This window comes from Cibotium barometz, chromosome 12 (assembly GCF_041138505.1).
Source record: "Cibotium barometz isolate CiBa-2024 chromosome 12, ASM4113850v1, whole genome shotgun sequence".
NCBI lineage: Eukaryota > Viridiplantae > Streptophyta > Polypodiopsida > Cyatheales > Cibotiaceae > Cibotium > Cibotium barometz.
Window position 1 is genome coordinate 25,507,135 of NC_141057.1, and position 26,879 is coordinate 25,534,013.

Genomic DNA, 26,879 nt, shown 5'->3' on the forward strand with positions numbered 1-26,879 from the left:
AAACAAACGGCTCATTCGGATCGACAATTGTCAAAACAGGTGCAGCTGCTAACGGTCACCTTGAGCTTATCAAAGCTTTTCTGTTGGGCGTCCCCCCAACTAATGTTCTTTGTTTTTGACCGTAATAACGGGTCCGTCAACGGGACTGCGATCTTCGCGTAGTCCTTCACATACTGTCGGTAGAACCTCGACATGCCAAGAAAAATCTGCAGTTCCTCGAGATTCTTCGGCGCTGGCCATTTAAGAATAGCCTCTACTTTTTCTGGCTCCATCCGCGTACCATCGGCGGATATAATATGGCCAAGGTAGTGAATTTTTGTTTCAAAAAATTCACATTTGCTTTTCTTTGCAAATAATTTGTGCTCTCGCAACAACTTGAACACTAGACGCAAATGCTCTATGTGTTCTTTCTGTGTCTTACTGTACACAAGAATATCATCTAGGAAAACTACTACGAATTTTCCCAGATATGGACGTAAAATACTTTCCATCAGCGTCATAAACGTCGCTGGAGCATTGGTTAGCCCAAATGGCATAACCAAAAACTCAAAATGCCCGAAACGGGTCCTAAATGCTGTCTTCGCAACATCTTCTGCTTTTATTCTAACCTGATGATACCCAGATCTCAGGTCTATTTTTGTGAAGTATCTCGATCCATAGAGTTGATCAAACAACTCATCCATGCGTGGCATCGGATACTTGTTCTTAATCGTTATCTGATTAAGAGCCCTATAGTCTATGCACATCCGCATAGATCCGTCTTTCTTCTTTACCAGAAGAATAGGCGATGCCCACGGACTTGAACTAGGCCGAATAAAGCCTTTGTTCAGATATTCCGTTAATTGTTTTTCCACCTCCTGTGCCTCGGAGTGGCTTAATCTATAAGCAGGTTTGCTTATAGGTTTTGATCCTGGCATAACGTCGATGCCATGGTCTACTTCCCTAGATGGTGGTAAACCATCTGGTAAATCATCAGGAAAAACATCCTGAAATTCCTCTAATAAATTCGTTAAAGTATCTACGTACTTTTTCTTTAATGTCTCATTCACTTTGGATTTTTTCTTGTTTGAATCACATGCATGCCAAACAGGGTTTTCAAATAGTGGGTCTCGTCCAAGGTTATTTTGTTTTTCTTGTTTGTCTACGCAAACATCATTTATCGTTTCATCTACAGAAACAGAATTCAAAAGAGGGTAACAAGCATATACCTCTGCTATCTGGTCTCTGCGGACCGCTGTACACAACTCCATGGAGGAAATAAGTGGTGTGGCAGGGACAGTACGGTTGCCCTACAGGGTGATGACTCTACCTCCATGCTCAAAACATAGCGTGTTATGTAAGTAATTCCGAGCTAGACTAGGGCCCAAGCCATACAGCCACTCCCTGCCTAGATATACGTCTGCTCTGGCTAAGTGCATGACCTGAAAGTCAAGCGGAGCCTTGTAGTCCTGCATAGATAATGGGACCCCCAATACTACGGTATCCCATACCGTTTTGTCATATCCGTTGGCTAGGCCAACAGTATATTCATGATCACTCCGGGTCTCAGTCAATCCCAATTTCTTGACTAACGAGTACTTCAAGAAGTTGTGACTAGCTCCATCATCAATAAAAAGTGTGACTCTACGGCCACCTATGGTGCCATACATGCACACCATGTCATGCGGACCTACAGTAGGCTGCCACATCGCTGGTGTCACTGAACAAGCGTGATGCTCATCACAATGACACACTGTCACCTCTCTGAACTCTGCGGAACTGAGAGGGAGTCTCTGCACTGTATGCAACTGCCTAGAAGATTTACCATCTTTTTTGGGCTCGTTGCCACTCGTGCTGGCTTTAGGCTTTGGACACTCAGCCTTTGTGTGTCCTACTTCATTGCAATTAAAACAGCGATTTTCCTTTCGCGCTTTAATATATTGCTCTTTCTTTTGGTTTTCGGTGTCTCTTTTTTTTCTGGATGGTCGCGGTTTTTTAGACCAATGACCACCCTGTCCTTCCTGGTCCGTCCTATCCCCTTGTTTCTCACTGCGGAACCCTTTTCTTTTGAGGCCTGACCTCCTCTTTTCACTACCCTCGGCCCTGCTAGAACCACCACGCGCACTACGGCGCTTGATGTCATCAAATATCTGTGCATATTGAATTGCCTCTGCTAAGTCTTTAGGCTGTAGGGGTTCTACGTACTCAAGGTAATCATCTTTGAGGCCTCTCTTAAAGCCTCACAATGTCTGGAATGCATCGATTCCCTTTAACTTGAGTACTATCTCCCTGTAGTTTGAGATGTACTGAGTTAGGGATTTGTTCTCCATCGAGCACTTGTCCCATAACTCCCAGCTTCTCTCTGCCTCATTAACAGGCAAAAATTCTTTTCGAAACATTGTTTCAAATTCCGTCCAAGTGGCAGGGCGAGTTGTCAGACTCATCCACCACTTGTACGCTTTGCCGGTTAAAGAGAGGCTAGCCTCTACGGGCTGTATACGGCTAGGCTGCTGTCGCAGCGCGTGCAAATCTGACCACTTCGCTAGAAACATATTGACTGAGTCCTTGTTTCTCTCCTTTTCCTCGCCACCAAAACTAGGCGGCTTTAAGTCTTTTAACAACGACGAAGCTGTCGCTACGGACGGCCCCGCAGGCGCATCGGCCTGTACTCCTGCAACCACTGGCGAGGCTACGCTCACCCGTGCTGTAGGCGCTCGGCTACCACGAGGAGTCGGAGTATTAGCCGAGGCGGCTATCAGTGCATCTAACCGTGTGGAGATGCTCTGTAGCATCGTGACTAAATCAGCCTGGACTTTACCCATAGTATTCAATTTGGCATTAAGATATTTAAACAGTCCACTAGAGAGCTTCGTCTCTGTCAGGACATCAGCAGGGTCCAGTAGGTCATAGTCATCGTCGTCATAATCCAAGAGGTCCTCCTCGGTCCCCTCGGCGACGACAGTGTTCATGTCCTCTGGCTCATCGGCCAGAAAGGGGTCATCAGCCAATGCGGCCGCTGCGGGCTCGCTGGGTCCTAAGGCAGGGTCAATAGACGAGGAGGGCGCTGGCGGATCACGAGTGATCGATAAGCGCGCTCCAGACCGAACAACGGTCGGGCGTGTACGGCCTGACAATTCGGTCGGGGTCAAACCCGCGACCGAGGACAAGAGACTGGAAAAACCTAGAGAAGTAGAAGGCAGTGGAGACACACTACGCCTAGCAGACATTTTTAATTCTTGCAAAAAATAATGCGAGAACTCAAAAATTACTAAAAAAACGCTAATAAAAATGAGCAATGGTGGAGAGAGAATAATAGTCACCCCCCTTTACGGTCGCCTGTCGATTTGTTGCGTTGCGAGCCTCTACAAGGACGCTTCCGGGATGCTCCGATCCACGAGAAAATATGCCTGCAACTCATAACAAAATTAACTCCGGAAACACTTATCCCTTGCCGGGATTATTTCTTGCGGGGATGATTTTCTTCCCCAGCCGAGAAAGAGGGTTCTTTGAATTTTCTCATATAATTCACAAAAATGAATAATGAAAATTATTTTTATTTTAAAAAAAATAAATGTTTTTTTTTTAATTCCCTCTTTTTTTTTTCCCTTCTTCAGGCCGCTGGTGGGCGTCTGGCGTGTGCTGGGCATTTATCGCCGGCTGTTTGGTGGGTTGGCTGGTGCCATTTCTGGCCGGCCGCCGCCGCTGCCGCCATGGCTGGCCGGCGCCGCCGCCCATGGCTGGCCGCCTGGGCCTGGCTGGCTGCCGCCCCCGCTGGCCGCCGCCGGCCTGGCTGGCTTGGTCGTGTTAGGCCAGAAGGCGACGTTGCCAGATAGTCTGGAGGCTACTGAAGCTCGCGCCCCACAAACACCGTCACCATAGCTCAGCTCTGCTACGGCTGATCTTCGCCCTCCGCTCTGCGTCTTGATGACCGTCCAGCCGTGTTCATTCCGCCGGTGGTGAAGGGTGCTGGGCGACCTGACGGGTGTTATCCCCACCCCGCCATTTGCCTTTGTTTGCGCCCACACTTCCACGCCATTTGCCTTTGTTTGCGCCCCAAGGCTTGCTGGGGCTGGCTGATTTTCGCCGCCCCACCCCCCACACACTGTTTTGTGGGGTTGGTCTGCGCCCCAAGGCGTGCTGGGGCTGGCTGGTTTTCGCCGCTTCTGCACACGGAGTTGCAGCTTCGCCCCCACACACACACACCTGGTCGTGGGGGTGGTCTGCGCCTCCCTTAATGCATACGGTTTTTTTTTGTGGGGGTTGGTCAGCGCCCCCCCCCCACCTCCACACAGGCTTTTCTATTGAAAACCTTCAACGCAGAATATTGCGAAGCGATTCAACGCAGAAAAACACAAGAAAAATGAAAACAAAACAAATTTTGCTTACCTCAATGCTGTGTGTGACGGGGAGAGAGAATGAGAGGGAGAGAGAAAGAGTTCTTCCCTTCAAGAGTCTTGGCCCTCCTTCCTCCACACATTCCCTTGTGTAGATAAGGGTGAGGAGATTGTGGATGAAAACCACCGAGTGGGCTCCGGTCCCCCGTTCGCGCGCAGACTCTCACGATCCCTTCGAACCATGCTCTGATACCAGTGTTAGATATCCGTAACGCCGCTACGGGCGTTACCACGAGAGGGGACGGCCTCTGGCTCACCACCCAGCCATAGAGGAAGAATGAGGATTGCCCCTCATCCCCCAGGCTATATAGTGTGTGGCCTGCCGTCCACACTAGCCTGGCCGCCCATGACTCCGCATGGGCGTCCTCTCCCACTGAACCCCGGATATGGCCATCCGGTCTGCCGTCAGTCAAACAGGCATTACAGCCTACGTGACATCTTCTGTCGGGATTGAGTGCCACTATAGGAGTTGAATCCTTTGAGCCAAATGCTTCTCCACTACGGGAACTACATGGAAAATATAAATCTGCTTGGAAAAACGTGAATCACCACTGACCTGTCTGTGGGATCCTTTCACATGGACCTCTGAACCTCCTCAGGCGATGTTGGAGCCACTTCCGTCTTCTTATATGGAAGAGAACCCACTATTGATGCCATTTGAAGCCCAAAACTCCATTTACTCCTTTGATGATGGATGTCATTCTTCCCTAGAAAACTCATGGGTAAATCATGTATGCCTTGCAGAAACAAGATACTTTAGACTGACTATCTTTACTGGACTGCTAGGATGACTACTATGCTGATGCAAGCCATGTGCTACCCTATATGCTATGGAAGAATGTAAATGAATGGGTTACTCATGCATGCTTAATGGGAAAACCCTAAGGATGGCCTGCAAGATCTTAAGAAATGGATTTAACTAAGGGGAAGCAACTGTCATGATACTTTACTGAATGACTTAAGGGAAGAACTAAGGTTGGTTACCCTTTGTAACGCTCTGACACCAATGTGACATGCGAGGGATTGATCGTAGTAAAACAACCTTAGGCTTAACTAAACTTCACTTAGAAACACTTAAGAGAAAGAGAATGGTTTCAATGCAAATAATAGGCAGCTATATTCAATGCAATGTTTACAATGAAATCTACGAATAGATCTATGCATGTCCTAAAATGCTGAATGATGATGATAGCTGACTGTTCCTTTCTCCAATGATGAGGTCCAACCTTTGGATGTTGGTTTTCCTTTATATAGGACGCAAGAGATGAATTGAATGTTGAATGTTGATCGTATGCTGACTATGCTGCTCATTCCCGTGCTCCTTAGGCTCGAAACGTTGAGAAGAAGGAGATAACTGAAATGAATGATGCGCTTTTCTATATATATGGAATGATGCTGGTGAGCCAAGCTTATGGTGTCTACATGCATGTCTAGATCTTCACAACTTCATATATGCCCCATAGCTGTTGTGGCTAATTGGTTCCCCATGCCCTAACCTAATGTGATGCATGTCCTAAATGTTGTTGATGCCTTGTGTATTGTTGTAGGTGCTGCAACAATAGCACCATACAATGTTGCACATGCTATAACTACTCTGATCTAAGCTTGTTAACATTAATTTAACTACTTGGTAAATGTTGGATTAATGCTTGACTGCCTAGAATGCCATGTCACCTATACACCAACTAGGTGTGCACGTGACATTGACCAGGTCTGGTCAGCTAGCAAAAAAATAGGCCCCCTTGGCTAGCAAGCTACTACAACCAACCATGGAAAAGACTACAGAACCCCCTCATGGAGCAAAACTGGGAAAAATGGACAATGAGGAAAAAATGAAGAAACTCCTACACGGGCAGGCACACCCACAATAATGGCCGTCACTCCCTACTACAACTGAGTAATATGTACAGACAAGAGATAACTACTAACATCCCTTCTTAGCTCGTGGATGTGGAACCAATCCTAGTGAGCTGGAGTGCTGACAGAGAATCCGCTGAGGTAGAAGCTTCATGAAGAGGTCTGTCGTATTATCCTTCATTGAACAAAAGACTAGCAAGATGTCACCAACCAAAATGTTCTCTCTAAAGGTATAGTTTCGGTAAGAAGATTTTGGCTGAGGCGGAGCAATATTAGAGCCTTGTAGTTGTTGATGCCTTCATGTATCCTGCCTATGAATTGATTATGACCTAGAATAAGGTATTGTAACTTAGACAAAGTTGTGATTTGGAATGCAATACCACCATCAAGGTTATTGAGTGGCAAAGACAGCCAAGTGAGGTTACTAATCCTAGCTATGGTATCGAGCAAAGGCCCACTGAGTGCATTTGCCCCTAGATCTAGTGCTTGCAACAATAAGGTCAATGAGCCCAAGGTGCTTGGTATAGTGCTAGTCAAGTTGTTTTGTTATAAGTACAAGGATCGGAGGCTTTCGCAAGCTCCAATCTCAATGGGACTGCTTCCAATTATGCGGTTTCCAAAAGAAAAAAAAATAAGCCAAGCTCTTGAATACTATGATATCCAGCAATAAGGTGCCATTAAGCTGATTCACTTGAAGCTGTAGTGTCACAAGGTTGGTGGAGTTGTACAGGGAGGTGGGAATGGGGCCATTTAGAGAGTTCAAGAAGAGCCTTAGATCGGTGAGAAGTTTCACGTTCCCAATTTCTAAGGAGATATAGCCTTCTAGCTTGTTTTGATCAAGGTAGAGGGCAGAGAGACTGCAGCAATTTCTAAGTGGGGGGAATGGTGGTTGTTAGATTGTTGTCATTCATAAGTAGATCTATAAGGTTAGTGAGCTTTCCCAACTCTGGGGGTATGGGATTGCTAAGATCATTACGAGAGAGGAGAATGTGACAGAAAAAGGACGAAAGGACCAAATGTATAAAAGATCATAGCAAAACCACACAGCATGAAATTGGTGAGTGAGTGTATATATGATGGTGAGTGAAAATATGTACAAGAGGTCCTCTAATGTGAGGAGACGCTGAGTAGAAGACCAATGCAGAAGCAGAGATGATGTCAGAGTTGAAGCACGGTCAATGAACGAAGGCTCGCATTGATGTGAGGAAAAGGCACTCCGTGAGGTGGTCGGTGTCAAAGGCTTGGGTCAGTGGATGCAGAGGAATTTCAAGGTGGTAGTGGGCAGAGGAAGATGAAGTGATGAGATACAGATGTTGATGCAAACTCTAGTGATAAGGGTGCTAAACTCTAGTGATAAGGGTGTTGTGGTACCTAAAAAGAGCAGAGAGGGATGCCATCTTGAGTGGTGCAAGCTTTGGTGACAAGGGTGCTATAATACCTGAGGGGTGGTAAGGAGCAGAGATGGCTACTGTCCCGATGATGTGAGATGGTGAGCAGAGATGGCTGCTATCCCGAGAGGTAAACTGTTTAAGAAAAATGATGATATGTTGTAGAAGAGAGTGGGATGTTGTCCCAAGATGTGTACTGATGCTAAAACGCTGATGTGTTGTACAACAGCATAGAGTGGGTTGTTGTTCCAAAAGAGTGAACTGAAGATAAAATGCTAATGTGCTGAAGTGTAGCATAGAGGGCTGTCGTCCCATGAGCTAATGTAAAACAATAGTATGCTCTATGTAGTAGAGAGGGATGTTGTCCCATGAACTGATATGAAATGATGGTATGCTCTATGTAGCAGAGAGGGCTACTATCCCATGAGATGATGTGAAACACTGGTGTGCTAGAGCTGATAGTAGCCGATGATGATGAAGCAGATGATATGTAGGCACCGACAACATAGCAACAGATAATCTCATGGTACCTGATATGGTCAATGGAGTGGTACAATGTGATGAATGATGAGGATATCCTATATAGCTACACTTTAGCACATTAGCATTTTATCTTCAGTTCACTCTTTTGGAACAACAACCCACTCTATGCTGTTGTACAACACATCAGCGTTTTAGCATCAGTACACATCTTGGGACAACATCCCACTCTCTTCAACAACATATCATCATTTTTCTTAAACAATTTACCTCTCGGGATAGCAACCATCTCTGCTCACCATCTCACATACCACCCCTCAGGTATTCTAGAACCCTTGTCACCTAATCTTGCACCACTCTCGGGATGGCAGCCCTCTCTGCTCTTTTTAGGTACCACAACACCTTATCACTAGAGTTTAGCACCCTTATCACTAGAGTTTGCATAAACATCTATATCATCATCACTTCATCTTCCTCTGCCCACTACCACCTTGAAATTCCTCTACATCCACCGATGCGAGCCTTCGACACCGACCATCTCACGGAGTGCCTTTACCTCACATCAATGTGAGCCTTCGTTCATTGACCGTGCTTCAACTCTGACATCATCTCTACTTCTGCATTGGTCTTCTACTCAGAGTCTCCTCACATTAGAGGACCTCTTGTACATATTTTCACTCACCATCATATATACACTCACTCACCCATTTCATGTTGTGTTGTTTTGCTATGATCTCTCATACATTTGGTCCTATCGTCCTTTTTCCCTCACATTCTCCTCTCTCGTAATGATCTTAGCAATCCCATACCCCCAAAGTTGGGAAAGTTCACTAACCTTATAGATCTACTTATGAATGACAACCTTATAGATCTACTTATGAATGACAACAATCTAACAACCACCATTCCCCCCACTTAGAAATTGCTGCAGTCTCCCTGCCCTCTACCTTGATCAAAACAAGCTAGAAGGCTATATCTCCTTAGAAATTGGGAACGTGAAACTTCTCACCGATCTAAGGCTCTTCTTGAACGCTTTAAATGGCCCCATTCCCACCTCCCTATAGAACTCCACCAACCTTGTGACACTATAGCTTCAAGTGAATTAGCTTAATGGCACCTTATTGCAGGATATCATAGTATTCAAGATCTTGGCTTATTTTTTTGCTTTTGGAAACCGCATAATTGGAAGCATTCCCATTGAGATTGGAGCTTGCGAAAGCCTCGGATCCTTGTACTTATATAACAAAACAACTTGACTAGCACTATACCAAGCACCTTGGGCTCATTGACCTTATTGCAAGCACTAGATCTAGGGGCAAATGCACTCAGTGGGCCTTTGCTCAATACCATAGCTAGGATCAGTAACCTCACTTGGTTGTCTTTGCCACTCAACAACCTTGATGGTGGTATTGCATTCCAAATCACAACTTTGTCTAAGTTACACTACCTTATTCTAGGTCATAATCAATTCATAGGCAGGATACATGAAGGCATCAACAACTACAAGGCTCTAATATTGCTCCGCCTCAGTCAAAATCTTCTTACCGAAACTATACCTTTAGAGAGAAGATTTTGGTTGGTGACATCTTGCTAGTCTTTTGTTCAATGAAGAACAATATGGTGGACCTCTTCATGAAGCTTCTACCTCAGCGGATTCTCTGTCAGCACTCCAGCTCACTAGGATTGGTTCCACATCCATGAGCTAAGAGGGGATGTTAGCAGTTATCTCTTGTCTGTACATATTACTCAGTTGTAGTAGGGAGTGATGGCCATTATTGTGGGTGTGCCTGCCCGTGTAGGAGTTTCTTCATTTTTTCCTCATTGTCCATTTTTCCTAGTTTTGCTCCATGTGGGGGTGCTATAGTCTTTTCCCTGGTTGGTTGTAGTAGCTTTCTAGCCAAGAGGGCCTGTTGTTTTGCTAGCCGACCAGACCTGGTCAATGTCACGTGCACACCTAGTTGGTTGTAGTAGCTTGCTAGCTAAGAGGGTCTGTTGTTTTGCTCCATGTGGGGGTTCTATAGTCTTTTCCCTGGTTGGTTGTAGTAGCTTGCTAGCCAAGAGGGCCTGTTGTTTTGCTAGCCGACCAGACCTGGTCAATGTCACGTGCACACCTAGTTGGTGTATAAAGTCAATATTAGATAAAGTGGAAAAAAATCCCATTCCCATGAGAAAAGTGGGGGTATGGTAAACTCATCCAAAAGTTTGTCAAAACATATTCATGTGACATATCATTGGAAAGAGCTTGAAAAGTAGAATCTAGATCTACTTTGTCCGACAAATTTGGAGTTTGCATGTGCAAGTTATGGCCAAAACAAATTTTTTAAATACATTCCCATTCTGAGAGATTTTTCCCATTTTATCTAATATTGACTTTATAGGTGACATGGCATTCTAGGTATTCAAGCATTAATCCAACATTTACCAAGCAGTTAAATTAATGTTAACAAGCTTAAATCACAGTAGTTATAGCATGTGCAACATTGTATGGTGCTATTGTTGCAGCACCTACAACAATACACAAGGCATCAACAACATTTAGGACATGCATCACATTAGGTTAGGGCATGGGGAACCAATCAGCCAACAGCTATGGGGCATATCTGAAGCTGTGAAGATCTAGACATGCATGTAGACAGCATAAGCTTGGCTCACCAGCATCATTACATATATATAGAAAAGCGCATCATTCATTTCAGTTATCTCCTTCTTCTCAATGTTTGGAGCCTAAGGAGCAAGGAAATGAGCAGCACAGTCAATGTTGGAAAAGCTACATATCACCGTAATATTATCCACTGTAGATTCTTCTTCTACCTTTGGTATTTAATATGCTAAGATGTAATATATCCCATATTTTGTTCCATTTAGTTAATCATAAAAATTCATAATATTTATCAAATATTCAAAAATAATAGCACCTGACCAGATCTAACAAATTACTTCACACTTTATAAGAAAGAAGAGATTTATCCAATATCTATGATTGTTTCGAAGTCTAATCAATCCAAAAATAATAATAATCGCTAGTACAATTATGCAAATCTAGAGAGTTAATCACCAATTAGGACTTTCTTTGATGCTCATCCACCCAACCTCCACACTTAATGTCACAGCTATCTCGGGTATGCCTCCTTCTCGATCTCGTACTCTCTGGGTTCTACCACATGGTTTCTAGAGGGCTTCAATCTTGTTCTCTATCTGGCGGGTAAATAGTACCAGTCGGCCCAAATCGCAAAAAGTCTCTGAGCAAAATCTCCCTTTCTCTCTCTCTTCCTGCATAGAACCACATCAAGGCTTTAAAAATATAGCCCACAAAAATTTTGTTTGATTAACATGTACGAAAAAGATAAAGATAGTTTTTTTTCCCTAAAAACACATTCTTTAACCAAAATAGAGATGATATGTAAAAAAAAACACTCGAAAGTGGTGTCAAATTTGTTTTACAAAATATCGGCCAAACCATGAGGAATCTCCAAATGGTCTGAACACAGACTTTGTTCCTCTTATTATGATCTATCTTTCTTTAGTTCTTGTCTCTAACAATAAGGTTAATTACCCCCTTATACAAAGCTGTTACTAGGCACATTTTACTTTCCTTCATAGTTCTAGGGAAGTACAAGGTTAAGAACATGGACGTCTACTTGACTCCATTAGTTGATGAGCTACAGACGTTATGGATGGTATCCAAGTTCATGATGCATCTAAGGGTTTTGGATATAGGGATGCAATAGTGTGAGGAATACTTATGTGGACCATGCATGATTGGCTGAGCTCTATGGAGAGTGCTTTGGTAAGTTAATTATTCTAAGATTTCTTGATCTCATTTAATTTTACAATTTTAATCATTTTGTATTATTTCCATATCTCATCATAATGATTAGCATGTTTGGCAAGGCTTTCAATATCTGGTTATGTGGGCCTATATTAGAGACTTGGTACTCAATAGCTTTGAAGAAGGTTGTCTACGAAGGCCACAAAAAGTATCTCCCCGACAACCATGAGTTGCGAGAGAGAGATTTCTAGGGAGGCCTCCTCGTGTGCTAAAGCCAAGTGATTGGAGGAGGGAATGGGAAGTGGATCCAAGTTGTTCACCCCCAGAATGAAAAGGCTATCCATCTTGCGTCTACTCCCATACTGGATTGATCTCTTAGTCAATCATCATCTTGACCCTATGCACATTTTCAAGAACATAGCCGATATGCTTGGAAAACCATCACAAGTGCTAAAGAGAGCAAGGCACAAAGGGATGATCTACAAGAGGTGGATCGCATGTGCAACACTTATGGGTGCGGAGCAGACCTAATGGGAAAGTGATTCTCCCTAGAGCACCTTGGGTCTTAACCAAAGAAGAGCAGCGGCATGTAAAGAAGTGCATATGTGAGTTTCGTACTCCCACTAGTTGTATGCATTGCTTGAAGGGATCATTCATAAAGGATGAAGAGCTTAGTGGCTTGAAGTCTCATGATGACTGGCACAAATCTTATAGTTTGTGCTGCCAATAGCCATTAACGATTGCCTTAGTGAAGACATAAGAGCGACAATATACAAGATTAGTGCAGTGGTACGATGGATATCAAAGAAGGAGATTATAAGAAATACGTTGGAAGCAACTCGTCTAAACTCCATTGAAGCATTTACAATGGCGAAGAAATTCTTTCCAACAAGTTTCTTGACCATTCAATTGTACCTACTTGTTCATGTGGTTAACAAGGTTGCTATAGGAGGTGTTGTTCATAGTCGATGGATGTTTTTCCTCAAGAGATTTATGAAGACATTGAAAGGTTTTGTTCAGTGGGATGGCTTGAATCTCTTGTATACATAACATAATTTCTTAGTACGTCAAACCCTGATATGCCACGATTGTGGACACAAGAAGAGGATGATCAGCTTGTTGGGGAAGATCCTCAAGGGGACAAGGGCTTTAGAGAACAATGGATATGGCATTGCGAAAGAAGATTAATAAATTTTGCATCCTCAACTTAAGTGCTATGCAGAAATGGATCGAGAGATATAGGGTCGCAAAGAAGGAAAGAGACCGAGATCGTTTGAATTTTAGAAAGAGTCGAACAACTAGAGCATTGCCATACCCAGATTCATTTTCTCAACTTCCAGAATTTCATTCTAGTAGATGTCTTTCAGCAAATCATGCAACAAGAAAAATACAGTGGTGAGGTTATAAGCGACGAGGAGGAGGAGGAGCTTGCATATGGTTGTGATTACCATGTAAGTGAGTTTTTATATGTACACAAGAAACCGTAAGACATAGTCTTGTATATAAGTTTTTGTTCTTGATACAATTTCATGATCTTCTTTTGCTTGCAATATCACAAATTGGTGCACTTTGGTCATGCGGTCGTCTCTTTTGAGTGGAGCAAATAGATAAGAAGAGAATAACATTTGATTGCAGTGTCAACACAAATTTCATGCAAGAAAGTCGTTCTAGTGCAAGTGATCTAAGTTGTGAAGTTGGCATGCTTGATTACTGTGGAACGATACAAGACGTTATCAAGGAACTGGGTTCAAAAAGTTTTCTATGTTCATTTTTTATGTGAAGTGGTTCAAGGTAGTGACTTAAGGACCACAAGCAACCATGCACAGAGATAAGAGCGGATTTATTCAAGTAGACTCCACAAAGATATGGACAAACCAAAGGGACACATTTGTGCTACCAAAGCATTGTCACAGTAGGTTATCTTCAAGGTGGACCCGAGAGATCATACGTGGTTGTTTGTAATCCAAATCGATCCACAAAGTAAATAATATTTGAAGATATGGAAATTTCAGATGAAGTAGAGGTTGAGGAACCCACTCAAGAAGCACAAGAAATAGATATTGATCGAGTTGAACAACTAGAAGAAGGATCAAATGAAGGTATAGTAATTCAACAATTACTAGCACTTGAATCAGAAGCAAACACAATAACTAATCCAAAATTCGAAGAAGAGAACTAAGAACAACTTTCAACACAACCATCTCTAATGCTTGAAATAGAAGAGGACGATTCGGAGGCTACACCTATTGATGAAGATGCACATGGAGAGGTATTTTTAGAAATAGATGTATTTGAAGCCATGGATCTAGCTGAGGATGAGAGAGTCGATGATGAGCTATAACATTTTATCTCAATGTTATTTACTAACAAATACTTGGTTTTTGTCAATGTTTTCTTTTTTTGCACAATCAAATTTTTAAGAAATTGAAAATAAGAAAATTTAAAATTTCGATACCTATTTCGACGCTTATTCGGACATTCATTTCGACGCTCATTTTGATGTTTATATCGATGCACATATCGACGGCGCGTAAATCGTCAAATACCAAGTGTCGAAAATGAGTCATCTTTTGTAGTAGTGTGGGCTAGTATGAACACAAGATGGAATCAAGGATGGATAGGTGGCGACGAGGGCATGATGAGGTAACCATTAAGAATCTTTGATGGGGTGGCCTTTATACTTGATTAAATATCCAATGGTAAATATTACCTTTATTATTGTTGTTGAAAGTTATTAAAAAAAAGGTTAATAATTCAAAAATGTATTCAAGAAAAGAATGTATAAGTATTATGAATTAGTTTGATGCTATAATGATATGTGAAAAGAAAATTGGAGTAAAAGAGTTATCATCTCAAATGTGTGGTTGATGTGCTACAAAATAAAGTGTGATTCTATAATCTTCGAAAGACATGTGTATGCATCGCGATAAATATCTTTTTAGGGGGTGGGGTGGTAAGTGAGATTGAAGGAAATGTAAGTGAGAAAAAAAGGGTTCATGGGGTATGGTGGTGTCGTCTTTGATTCTGTATCCGTGAATAATTCCGTGTTGTTCCATGACTTGACAAAATTGAATATTAGGAGGAAATATGTGAGTGTTTCCAATGGCGATTATGACAAAACATGCTTCATGATCGTTCGTCCAGATCTTTGACCATTTGTCTTCAGGTCTGTCATTAAATATGTGTAACAATACCTTGATTAAGTGTGCATTGCATGCGGATATATAAGCGAGTCACATACATTCTGCCATGAGTTGTAGAAGTTCGGATGGTTGTCATAGATTGTGAGGCGACGGAAGAGTCATTGCGATTATGTACTAAATATTTTGGCAAAAATAAAGTTACAAATATGTAAGGCTTAAAAAGAAATAATGAAAAATAGTTACTTGAATTTAACCCAGCATGTGTAAGTGGTCTATAACATGGCCAATTTGTCGCAAGAGCTAATTCTACCATGAGTTGTAGATGTTCGGATGGTTGATGTGGATTGTGAGGGGATGGAAGAGTCATTTTGTGATTGTGTACTAAATATTATGACGAAAAGAAATTTGCAAATATGTTAGTCTCGAAAAGAAATAATAAATAATGTTACCTTGATTTAATCCCGGGAGCATGCATAAGTGGTCGATAACATGGTCGCTTTGTCGTAAAAGCTATGGGGAAATTTTAATGGTTATTTTTGTGTAATTTTTAGGCTAAAAAGGGAATTTTAGGCAAAAAGAAGTATTTTTGGAAAGCTAAAAGCAATTTGGAATTTCTCAAAAATTTCTGAGAAAGGGAAAATTTACAAAAACTGAGTCGGGGGTCTCGAGGGCATTGAAAGCCTTTAGAAAAGCTTAAAAGCTTTAAGGTTTTAAAGCCTTGAAAGGTTTATATACTAAAGCTTCAATAAAGACCGTTAGGTTGCCAAATTGCGCAGCTACGAAAAAGTAGTCAAGGATGAGTTTTGTGCGCCCGACGCAAGAAGAGAGGTGAAGCAAAGCAGAGGAGTAAAACAAAGGTGGTTTTGGGGCTTCGAAGATGAGAGAATTGCATCATCGCGGTAGTGATGGATGAGGAAGAGGGTTAGATTTAGGGGAAAGCCACTTGGATTTTTGGGTGGTTTTGAGAAATACAAAGTCCCTCACGGAGAGGGGTCCCTCTGCTTACTACTTCTCGAGAGTTTGTGTTTGAACTTTTGTTTGGGGTCGAAGCTTTATTAGTTTGTTTACAATCTACAAGCACTTCTCTCGAGAGTTTTTGTTTGGAGTCGAAGGTTTGTTAGTTTGGTTACAATTTACAAGGCCTTGGAGAAAGTGTGTAATTTTTGAACGTTGACGATCAGGGAGGGATGATGTTGTCGGTCCGCCGAGTCGCCCATGCGGGCCGCTTGACTCGTCGACGAAAGTCCGACTGCTGTCTGTCTACATATAAAGTACCTCGACTGTGTCTCTGCCATCTTATCCTTTGCGATTCTTCACCTTTCTTTGCCTTCTATAATCGTGTACTTCTTTCTCATACGCTCTCTCTCATCATCTTGCACAGTTTAGGTACGTACATGGAAAGTAACAGCAGCAGCAGCAGCTGCTCCTCCTATGCGCTGGGCCGCCAGTTGGGCGAGGGCGTGGATGGCATTGTGAGGCTGTGCACGCACAAGCGCACGGGCCAGCAGTACGCCTGCAAGTCCGTGCGCAAATCAGGGAGCGCCCTTCGCCATGTGCGCACGGAAGTTGCGACGCTGGAAAGGCTCAAGGGTCATCCCAACGTGGTTCGGCTGGAAGAGAGCTTCGAGGACGAGGAGTGCGTTCACGTGGTGATGGAGCTGTGCGAGGGAGGAGACCTGCTCGAGCATCTCAGGGACAACACCAGCAATGGGCGCCTGCCGGAGTCCCAGGCAGCTGAGGCTTTCGCGGCCATCGTGAGAGGGGTGTCCTGCCACGACCAAGGTGTCATGCACAGGGACCTCAAGCTAGAGAACGTGCTCTTCGCTGATCGAGGAAGAAGTTACTCCCACCTCAAGCTCGCGGACTTCGGCGCCTCTGCTGACTTCTCCCACCGTCGAGTCTTCGACGACGTGGAGGGCACGCCATGCTACCTCGCTCCCGAGATCCTGCTCACCGGCACCCACGACCAGAAGGTGGACGTGTGGAGCTTGGGCGTGCTACTCCACATGTTGCTGTGCGGCTATCCGCCCTTCGACGGGGATACCACCGCGGACATCTTCGAGGCCGTGAAGCGAGGGAGGCTGGATCTGAAGAGGGAGCCCTGGCCGTCCATCTCAGCCCCAGCCAAGGAGCTTATCAAGGGAATGCTGCAGCGGAACCCCTACAGACGGATGAGACTCAGGGACCTGCAGCAGCTGGCTCACCCTTGGCTACAAGATCATGTGCAACAGCATCATACCCAGAGTACAAGTCCAACTAAAAACGCCGGCAACAGCCTGCAACAGGAATGCTTAGCTCTAAGCTGTTAGTTAACGAAGGAATTAGGGGCTGGACACTGAGCACAGTTATTAGGAGCTTCTTGTGGTGCAATATGGGAAGGGAGAACCATTCTTTTTTTTGGGGGGGAAAAATCCTTTTAGAGTTCACCTTGCACAAGTTTTGATGTGTAGGCCTGCCCACAACAGAGAAGTGTTGAGTTCTGTCTCTAGGATGGCATACAATGCAGTAATCCAGGGTTTTCTTTTTTGTAAAGTAGTGTATAGGCGACGAATAAATAAATATTCAAGTAAGGTCATTTCGTTGATTATTGATTTCACTGCCGAGAAATAACCCACCCGTGCTCCCCGTCTCTCTCTCTCTCTCCCCCTCTAAACACAACCATCATTTTATCTCTCTAATCACAACCATCATGTTAGCTTTTACATACACTTCTTCACTTGTTTTCTTTGTCTTCTATGGTGCTTAACCTATGTTAAAAAACTGATCTTTCATTTTGTGAGGGTTTTGTGTTAACGCCATTATTATAGATTTACTTACATATGGTATAACAACATTAGGTTCTAAACACAACTTCTTTGCACGTTTTATTAACAAACAATTTTTTTGAGAAATGGTTTCCAATAAACCAAACCCACCACAAATCGATGAGAAAACTAAGGTAGAGGGCATAAATTACACTCTCTACATGTTGAAGATGAGTCCAACCCTTGATTTTAAAAAGGGGTAGGAGGGTCCCTAACACTCATATGATTAGAGATAACTAACCCAACAAAAATTTCTATATGAGAACTAACTTCAAGCATAAAAACTTAGAGTAGGAGAGTGTTCAACAACAACGGTCATTGATAAGAGTCACAGATATTGGGGATAGATGCCAACAAAATTGGTATGCCTATCAATAAAGATTTGGTAGAAACAAAGACATGGCTAAAACATATGTTAGGGTGTTGGCTTCCAATCATGATAGTTTGGTGACATCCCTAAATCTAATAATCCACACCTCATGCTTTTAAGGAGGTTAACTTAAAGGAGGAGTTGAGGATAAATGTTCATCACAATGGTGACATCCTTAAATCCAACAAAGCACACCTCTTACCTGTTAGGAGTTCAACCTAACGAATGACTTGAGAATGAACATTCATCACAATAGTGGATATTTTTCCTTTTTTTGGAAAAAGGAAATTTAGGTAAAGACTTGACATCCTCTTTTAAAGTTAACAAAATTATGACAAGAAGCGAAAAATAGTTAAAGAGTTCATGAAGATGCTAAAAGTGGCACTTTAGCAAGTAATGAGTCTACCAATAGTGCTGCCAATAGTGAGCCTTCCATAACACAAACGGAGCTCTCCATTGCCACATCAAGGCAAAAAAATAGGGCCTATCTTTAGTCCAACAGCTATTTTAGAGGGATTCATAATGCACGCCCTCATGTTCATGTGACACATCATCGTCACTCCTAATATAAGAAGTAAAACCATGCATGCTGTCATTATCAATATTATCTCTGTTGGACTATATATAGTTCATCCTAGCTTGACATAGATCTCACACATATATATACCTCTACACTATCAATAATACACACTACTTTGGGAGTGATGTCTTGTGTACCTCTCTTTCTCTCTTGCTCTTTCTCATATCTGTCAACATGGTATCAGAGCGAGTTACCCTTTCAACAAGGAGGAAGATTGGTTTGAACATTTCTTTTCGCAGTAATTATGGATTTGTATGTTTCTTTCAGTAATAATCTATTTTTATCTTTCAGTCCCTTATCTAACATCAGTTGATCTCCAACTGACCCTGTTTGACATCCTCTAACTCACAAAACTCTATTTGACATCCTCCAGCTCACAAAACTCTGTCTGACTCTCATAGACTTCTGGCTATTAGATTTGACCCTAAATGGCCCAAAAGTCTTATTTCTACCCTTCTACACTTTCAGCTGACTTATCGTGACACTTAGCTGACACGAACTGACCACTATTGACCCTTAGCTGATCTTGTCCTAGTGGAGGTCATTGACTAGGGACATCATAACCACCATAACCAAAACACCATATCTCCAACACGACATTGACATCGAGGTCTAGACCATATCACGTAGAGCACTGTATAGTTTTTGCAGTCACTCGAGTTTAGGGCTTGCTCATTTATGTTTGCTTAGTGTCTTGTAACACTCATGAGCATTTAGCATGGCATTCAAGAATAAAGAGCATCTCCAGCATGTACCATAGCCTAGCCAAGCATTTACAATAGTTAAATCATGTACCCAAGCATAGATCACAATATTTGTAGCATGTGCAGCATTGTGTGTGGGGCTTCTACAACATCTATAACAGTACATAAGGCATTAAAAGCATTTAGGGCATGCATCATAGCATGTCAGGGATTGTAGAACCATCTAATAGAATAGAAAGAGGCTTTTGGGAATTTATGAGGTCGTGGAGGATCGAGACAAACATGCCAACAACATTATCTTGGCCGACCAATAGCACAAATCCATATATAAAGAAAACACATCATTCATTCCAATCATCTCCTTCTTCTCAACGTTTCTAGCCTAAGAAGCAGGGGAATCATTCATAGTCACCATCCTCTCTTTCTCTTCAGTATCTAGCCATAGAGCCCACTAAGAGAAGAAGCAGTCATAACATTCCATTCTTCATTCAACATTCAACAATATAACATTTTAAGTCAGCATTCAGAACCATTCAGTCAAAGTTAGCATCATCATCATCATAGATCTTTTTAGATCTCAGTTGTAACCATTTCATTTAATATAGTTGCATTGCAGTTGTAACCATTGCATTTAATATAGCTGCATTGCATTGCATTAAAACCATTCTCTATCTCTTAAGTATTTCTAAGTGCAGTTTAGTTAAGGATAAGGTTGTTTTACTACGATCAATCCACTTCATGTCACAGTGCCTCAGATTTCGCTCATAGATCTCTCTCAGAATCAATTGACTAGGTCTATCCCCAAAGCTCTTGGCAACTCTACAACCATACAAGCATTATGTCTTGATAGCAATGCTCTAATAGGGCATGTTCCTCTTGACCTTTACATAATTCCAACCTTAAAATACCTTCTCTTGGGCCCAAACAGTCTTAGTGGCAGAGAACTATCAAGCCTTGTAAACTGCTGTAGCTTAGTTTATCTTTTTGTATATTGCAACTATTTTACAGGCCCCATACCATATGAGTTTAGCTCATTCACAAGCCTCCAATCTCTCTTCCTAGCTCGTAACAAGCTCATCGGCCATATCCCAACTACACTCACAAACTATACCAGCCTTGACACTCTTCTCTGTGTGAAAATGGTATTTATCTAGCCCTAAAAAGGAAAGTTTTTTGGAATTTTTTGGTTTTATTATTTCTTTTGTGGGTCTTATTGTGGCCAACAGCCCCTGGCCTCTAGCTGACCACAACAGCCCCACTTACTATATATAGGATATCCTCATCATTCATCACATTGTACCGCTCCATTGACCATATCAGGTACCATGTGGTTATCTGTTGCTATGTTGCCCGCAATGTTGCCCCGGTGCCTACATATCATCTGCTTCATCATCATCGGCTACTATCAGCTCTAGCACACCAGTGTTTCACATCATCTCATGGGATAGTAGCCCTCTCTGCTACATAGAGCATACCATCATTTCATATCAGTTCATGGGACAACATCCCTCTCTATACCATTGTTTTACATTAGCTCATGGGACAACAGCCCTCTCTGCTACACTTCAGCACATTAGCATTTTATCTTCAGTTCACTCTTTTGGAACGACAACCCACTCTATGCTGTTGTACAACACATCAGCTTTTAGCATCAGTACACATCTTGGGACAACATCTCACTCTCTTCTACAATATATCATCATTTTTATTAAACAGCTTACCTCTCGGGATATCAGCCATCTCACATCATCGGGACAGTAGCCATCTCTACTCCTTACCACCCCTGAGGTATTGTAGCACCCTTGTCACCAAAGCTTGCACCACTCGGGATGGCAGCCCTCTCTACTCTTTTTAGGTACCACAACACCCTTATCACTAGAGTTTAGCACCCTTATCACTAGAGTTTGCATCCGCATCTGTATCATCATCACTTCATCTTCCTCTGCCCACTACCACCTTGAAATTCCTCTGCATCATCATCACTTCATCTTCCTCTGCCCACTACCACCTTGAAATTCATCTGTATCATCATCACTTCATCTTCCTCTGCCCACTACCACCTTGAAATTCCTCTGCATCGAGCCTTCAACACCAACCACCTCATGGAGTGCCTTTGCCTCACATCAATGCGAGCCTTCGTTCATTGACCGTGCTTCAACTCTAACATCATCTCTGCTTCTGCATTGGTCTTCTACTCAGAGTCTCCTCACATTAGAGGACCTCTTGTACATATTTTCACTCACCATCATATATACACTCACTCACCCATTTCATTCTGTGTTGTTTTGCTATGATCTCTCATACATTTGGTCCTTTCGTCCTTTTTCCCTCACATTCTCCTCTCTCGTAATGATCTTAGCACTCCCATACCCCTAGAGTTGGGAAAGCTCACTAACCTTATAGATCTACTTATGAATGACAACAATCTAACAACCACCATTCCCCCCACTTAGAAATTGCTGCAGTCTCTCTGCCCTCTACCCTGATCAAAACAAGCTAGAAGGCTATATCTCCTTAGAAATTGGGAACGTGAAACTTCTCACCAATCTAAGGCTCTTCTGGAACTCTCTAAATGGCCCCATTCCCACCTCCCTGTACAACTCCACCAACCTTGTGACACTACAGCTTCAAATGATTCATCTTAATGGCACCTTATTGCTGGATATCATAGTATTCAAGAGCTTGGCTTTTTTTTTTTGCTTTTGGAAATCGCATAATTGGAAGCATTCCCATTGAGATTGGACCTTGCGAAAGCCTTCGATCCTTGTACTTATAACAAAACAACTTGACTAACACTATACCAAGCACCTTGGGCTCATTGACCTTATTGCAAGCACTAGATCTAGGGGAAAATGCACTCAGTGGGCCTTTGCTTGATACCATAGCTAGGATCAGTAACCTCACTTGGCTGTCTTTGCCACTCAACAACCTTGATGGTGGTATTGCATTCCAAATCACAACTTTGTCTAAGTTACACTACCTTATTCTAGGTCATGACTCATAATCAATTCATAGGCAGGATACATGAAGGCATCAACAATTACAAGACTCTAATTTTTCTCCGCCTCAGTCAAAATCTTCTTACCGAAACTATACCTTTAGAGAGAAGATTTTGGTTGGTGACATCTTGCTAGTCTTTTGTTCAATGAAGGACAATATGGTGGACCTCTTCATGAAGCTTCTACCTCAGCGGATTCTCTGTGAGCACTCCAGCAGCTCACTAGGATTGGTTCCACATCCCCCCACGAGCTAAGAGGGAATGTTAGCAGTTATCTCTTTTCTGTACATATTACTCAGTTGTAGTAGGGAGTGACGGCCATTATTGTGGGTGTGCCTGCCCGTGTAGGAGTTTCTTCATTTTTTCCTCATTGTCCATTTTTCCCAGTTTTGCTCCATGTGGGGGTTCTGTAGTCTTTTCCCTGGTTGGTTGTAGTAGCTTGCTAGCCAAGAGGGCCTATTTTTTTGCTAGCCGACCAGACCTGGTCAATGTCACGTGCACACCTAGTTGGTGTATAGGTGACATGGCATTCTAGGCATTCAAGCATTAATCCAACATTTACCAAGCAGTTAAATTAATGTTAACAAGCTTAGATCACAGTAGTTATAGCATGTGCAACATTGTATGGTGCTATTGTTACAGCACCTACAACAATACACAAGGCATCAACAACATTTAGGACATGCATCACATTAGGTTAGGGCATGGGGAACATATCAGCCAACAGCTATGGGGCATATATGAAGTTGTGAAGATCTAGACATGCATGTAGACACCATAAGCTTGGCTCACCAGCATCATTCCATATATATAGAAGAGCGCATCATTCATTTCAGTTATCTCCTTCTTCTCAACGTTTCAAGCCTAAGGAGCAAGGGAATGAGCAGCATAGTCAGCATACGGTCAACATTCAACATTCAATTCATCTCTTGCATCCTATATAAAGGAAAACCAACATCCAAAGGGTGGACCTCATCATTGGAGAAAGGAACAGTCAGCTATCATCATCATTCGGCATATCTATCTCTTCTCAAGAAGGATACTCATTTAGGACATGCATAGATCTATTCATAGATTTCATTGTAACCATCGCATTGAATATAGCTGCATTTTTTTTTGCATTGAAACCATTCTCTTTCTCTTAAGTGTTTCTAAGTGAAGTTTAGTTAAGCCTAAGGTTGTTTTACTACGATCAATCCCTCGCATGTCACATTGGTGTCAGAGCATTATAGAGGGTAACCAACCTTAGTTCTTCTCTTAAGTCATTCAGTAAAGTATCATGACAGTTGCTTCCCCTTAGTTAAATCCATTTCTTAAGATCTTGCAGGCCATCCTTAGGGTTTTCCCCTTAAGCATGCATGAGTAACCCATTCATTTACATTCTTCCATAGCATATAGGGTAGCACATGGCTTGCATCAGCATAGTAATCCTAGCAGTCCAATAAAGATAATCAGTCTAAGTATCTTGTTTCTGCAAGGCATACATGATTTACCCATGAGTTTTCTAGGGAAGAATGACATCCATCATCAAAGGAGTAAATGGAGTTTTAGGCTTCAAATGGCATCAATAGGGGTTCTCTTCCATATAAGAAGACGGAAGTGGCTCCAACATTGCCTGAGGAGGTTCAGAGGTCCATGTGAAAGGATTCCACAGACAGGTCAGTGGTGATTCACGTTTTTCCAAGCAGACTTATCAGCATTTTCCATGTAGTTCCCGTGTAGTGGAGAAGCATTTGGCTCAAAGGATTCAACTCCTATAGTCGAACTCAATCCGGACAAAAGAGGACAAAATGGGGTAGTGGTTTCAGTGGGGGAGGATCAATGCAGGAGTCAAAGGGTTGTTAGGTGTACCACCTGGCAGTTTAGCCAAAGGGGAATGTCACGTGCACACCCAGTTGGTGTACATGTGATACGGAATTCTAGGTATTCAAGCATTAATCCAACATTTACTAAGCAGTTAAATCAATGTTAACAAGCTTAGATCATAGTAGTTACAGTGTGTAGCATTGTATGGCCCTATTTTTTATAGCACCTACATCAGTACACAAGGCATCAACAAAATTTAGGACATGCATCAGATCACGTCGGGGCATGATGAACCAGTCGACAAATAGATGGGGCATGGGAAACCAATCGACAACATCGATGGGGCTTATATGAGGTCGTGAAGATCCAGACATGCAGGTCGATGGCATAAGCCTGGCCAACCAGAAGCATCATTCCATATAAATAGAAAAGTGAATTATTCATTTCAATTATCTCCTTCTCCTCACCGTTTCCAGCCTAAGGAGCAAGAGAATCAGGCATAGTCAGCATATAGTTAGCATTTGGCATTCAGTTCATCTCTTGCCTCCTACATAGAGGAAAACCAACATCAAAAGGGTGGACCTCAACATTGGAGAAAGGAACAATCAGTCATCATCACCATTTATCATATCTCTCTCTTCTTAAGAAGGATACTCATTTAGGATAGATTTATACATAGATCTTATTGTAAACATCACATTTAATATAGCTGTATTGCATTTGCGTTGAAACCATTTTCTTTCTCTTAAGTGTTTCTAAGTGAAGCCTAAGATTGTTTTACTATGATCAATCCCTCGCATGTCACAGTCATGGGGCCGACTAGGTGGTGCTCATGGTGGGCTAGCTGCCTGGCTTTTGCTAGCCGACTCGATATTATCCAATCGTGGGCCTATTCAAGGGCTGTCAGCCTAGTTCCTATTGGCTGACTGGTTGCTCCTACATGTATATACAGCACATCATCCCCCCACACTAGTTTTGTACCCAATATACAGTGTACATAGTAGAGTTTATACAATGTTTCTCTCTCAACACTTCTGTGTTTCATTTCTCTTAGGTGTTTCTCATTTTTCGCTGCCCATTCCAACACCTATAGGGTGCTTAAGGGCTGCGATTAAGGCACAAAGACTTCTGCCATGTCACATTGGTATCAGAGCAGCTGGTGTAGCCACGTGACGAGCACTGCATGTCCCATAAAGCATATATCAAAAAATGATGTTCCCAAATACCCTTGACTAGTAGCCCTACAAGGACTAGTAGCCACAGCACCCACCCTACTTCATTGCATGAGGATCAACCTCCACCCTAGGGGCATCGTACTTGCACCACAAGGGCATTGAAGCAAGGTAAACACAAGCATTAGGAAGGTCAAGCATGGATTAGGTGAATCCTCAACATTAGGGGCATCATACTTGCACCACAAGGGCATTGAAGCAAGACAATTGCAAATTTAGGAAGCATTAGGAAGTTCAAGCATGCATTAGGTAAATCCTTAGCTTTTAACCCATGAAAGTTAGGTCCTCAAAGGAGTACCTCAGTGGCTTCTTGGGAATAGGATGTGCAGCTTCAGTTAGGTGCCTTGATCAACCCTAGTAAGAAGTCATCATTGTGTTAAGGGAGAGGGATATGCAAGCAAGGGGACAACATGGGAACAAGATGCTCATTTTCAACTCCAATAGTAGGAGAGAATGTCTATATTTAGTATTGACATACCTGGATAGACGAAGCAACCGGGGGTGTGGATGGGTGGAGAAGGGCATCGGCGATGGGCTTGGCAAACGTCTGGATGCAGGTGGAGGGAAGCAATGTAGACAAAGGAGATGGCTCCTGTGAATTCATAGGAGCCATCTCTTTTGGGTTAAAATAAAAATAAAAAATCCCAGAGTGTCATGTAAGTGCGATGGACCTCTATAAATGACGTCGCTTACACGACGTAATGCAGTTTGCTAGCATCGCTTATATGAGGCATTATTATTTGTTGTTTATGCAATCCATATTGTGACAGGCTATGTGATGCCATTTTTTGACATTTAAAATGTGTCGCTTAAGTGATGTTTGTCATCGCTTAAGCTACGCGTTTGGAAAAATGTGTCATTTTGGCCGCGTCTCACTAAGGGGGGGTTTGTTATAGTGATCAATGATTAAGTGCAGCCCCTTCTTCCTAGGATAGTGCATGATACACAAATAGGGTTTGTTCAAGATTATAGCATCTTGGAGCACTAGGTGAGAAGAACATCATGAGACTGGCCATACTTTGGCCAAGATCTATAGATCTATCTTGGAGCATAAAGTTAGCAGTAGATGGGCTAAGGAGAAAAGGCTTAGAGGACCAGGATAGGTTGGCTTTAGATGGGGCACTCCACCACCTTAGATCATATATTTAGACTCTAGGCTATTATAAAGGAGGGAAAAGCCCATGGACAAAGGATATATTTAGACTCTAGGCTATTATAAAGGAGGGAAAAGCCCATGGACAGAGGATCTATTATTACTTTGTGGATTTTTGCAAAGCTTTTGACATGGTCCTGATAAAGAGATTACAAGATATTGGGGTACCCATGGAGATGGTTGGGACATCATTACACCTTATGAGTTGGTCTCATTGATAGA

At 42.6% G+C, this 26,879-nt stretch overlaps 1 pseudogene; it reads left to right on the forward strand.

Moving 5' to 3' along the window:
- Window positions 1-16,404: 16,404 nt before the first annotated feature.
- Window positions 16,405-17,319, forward strand: LOC147633220 (calcium-dependent protein kinase 7 pseudogene; annotated as a pseudogene).
- Window positions 17,320-26,879: the final 9,560 nt, after the last annotated feature.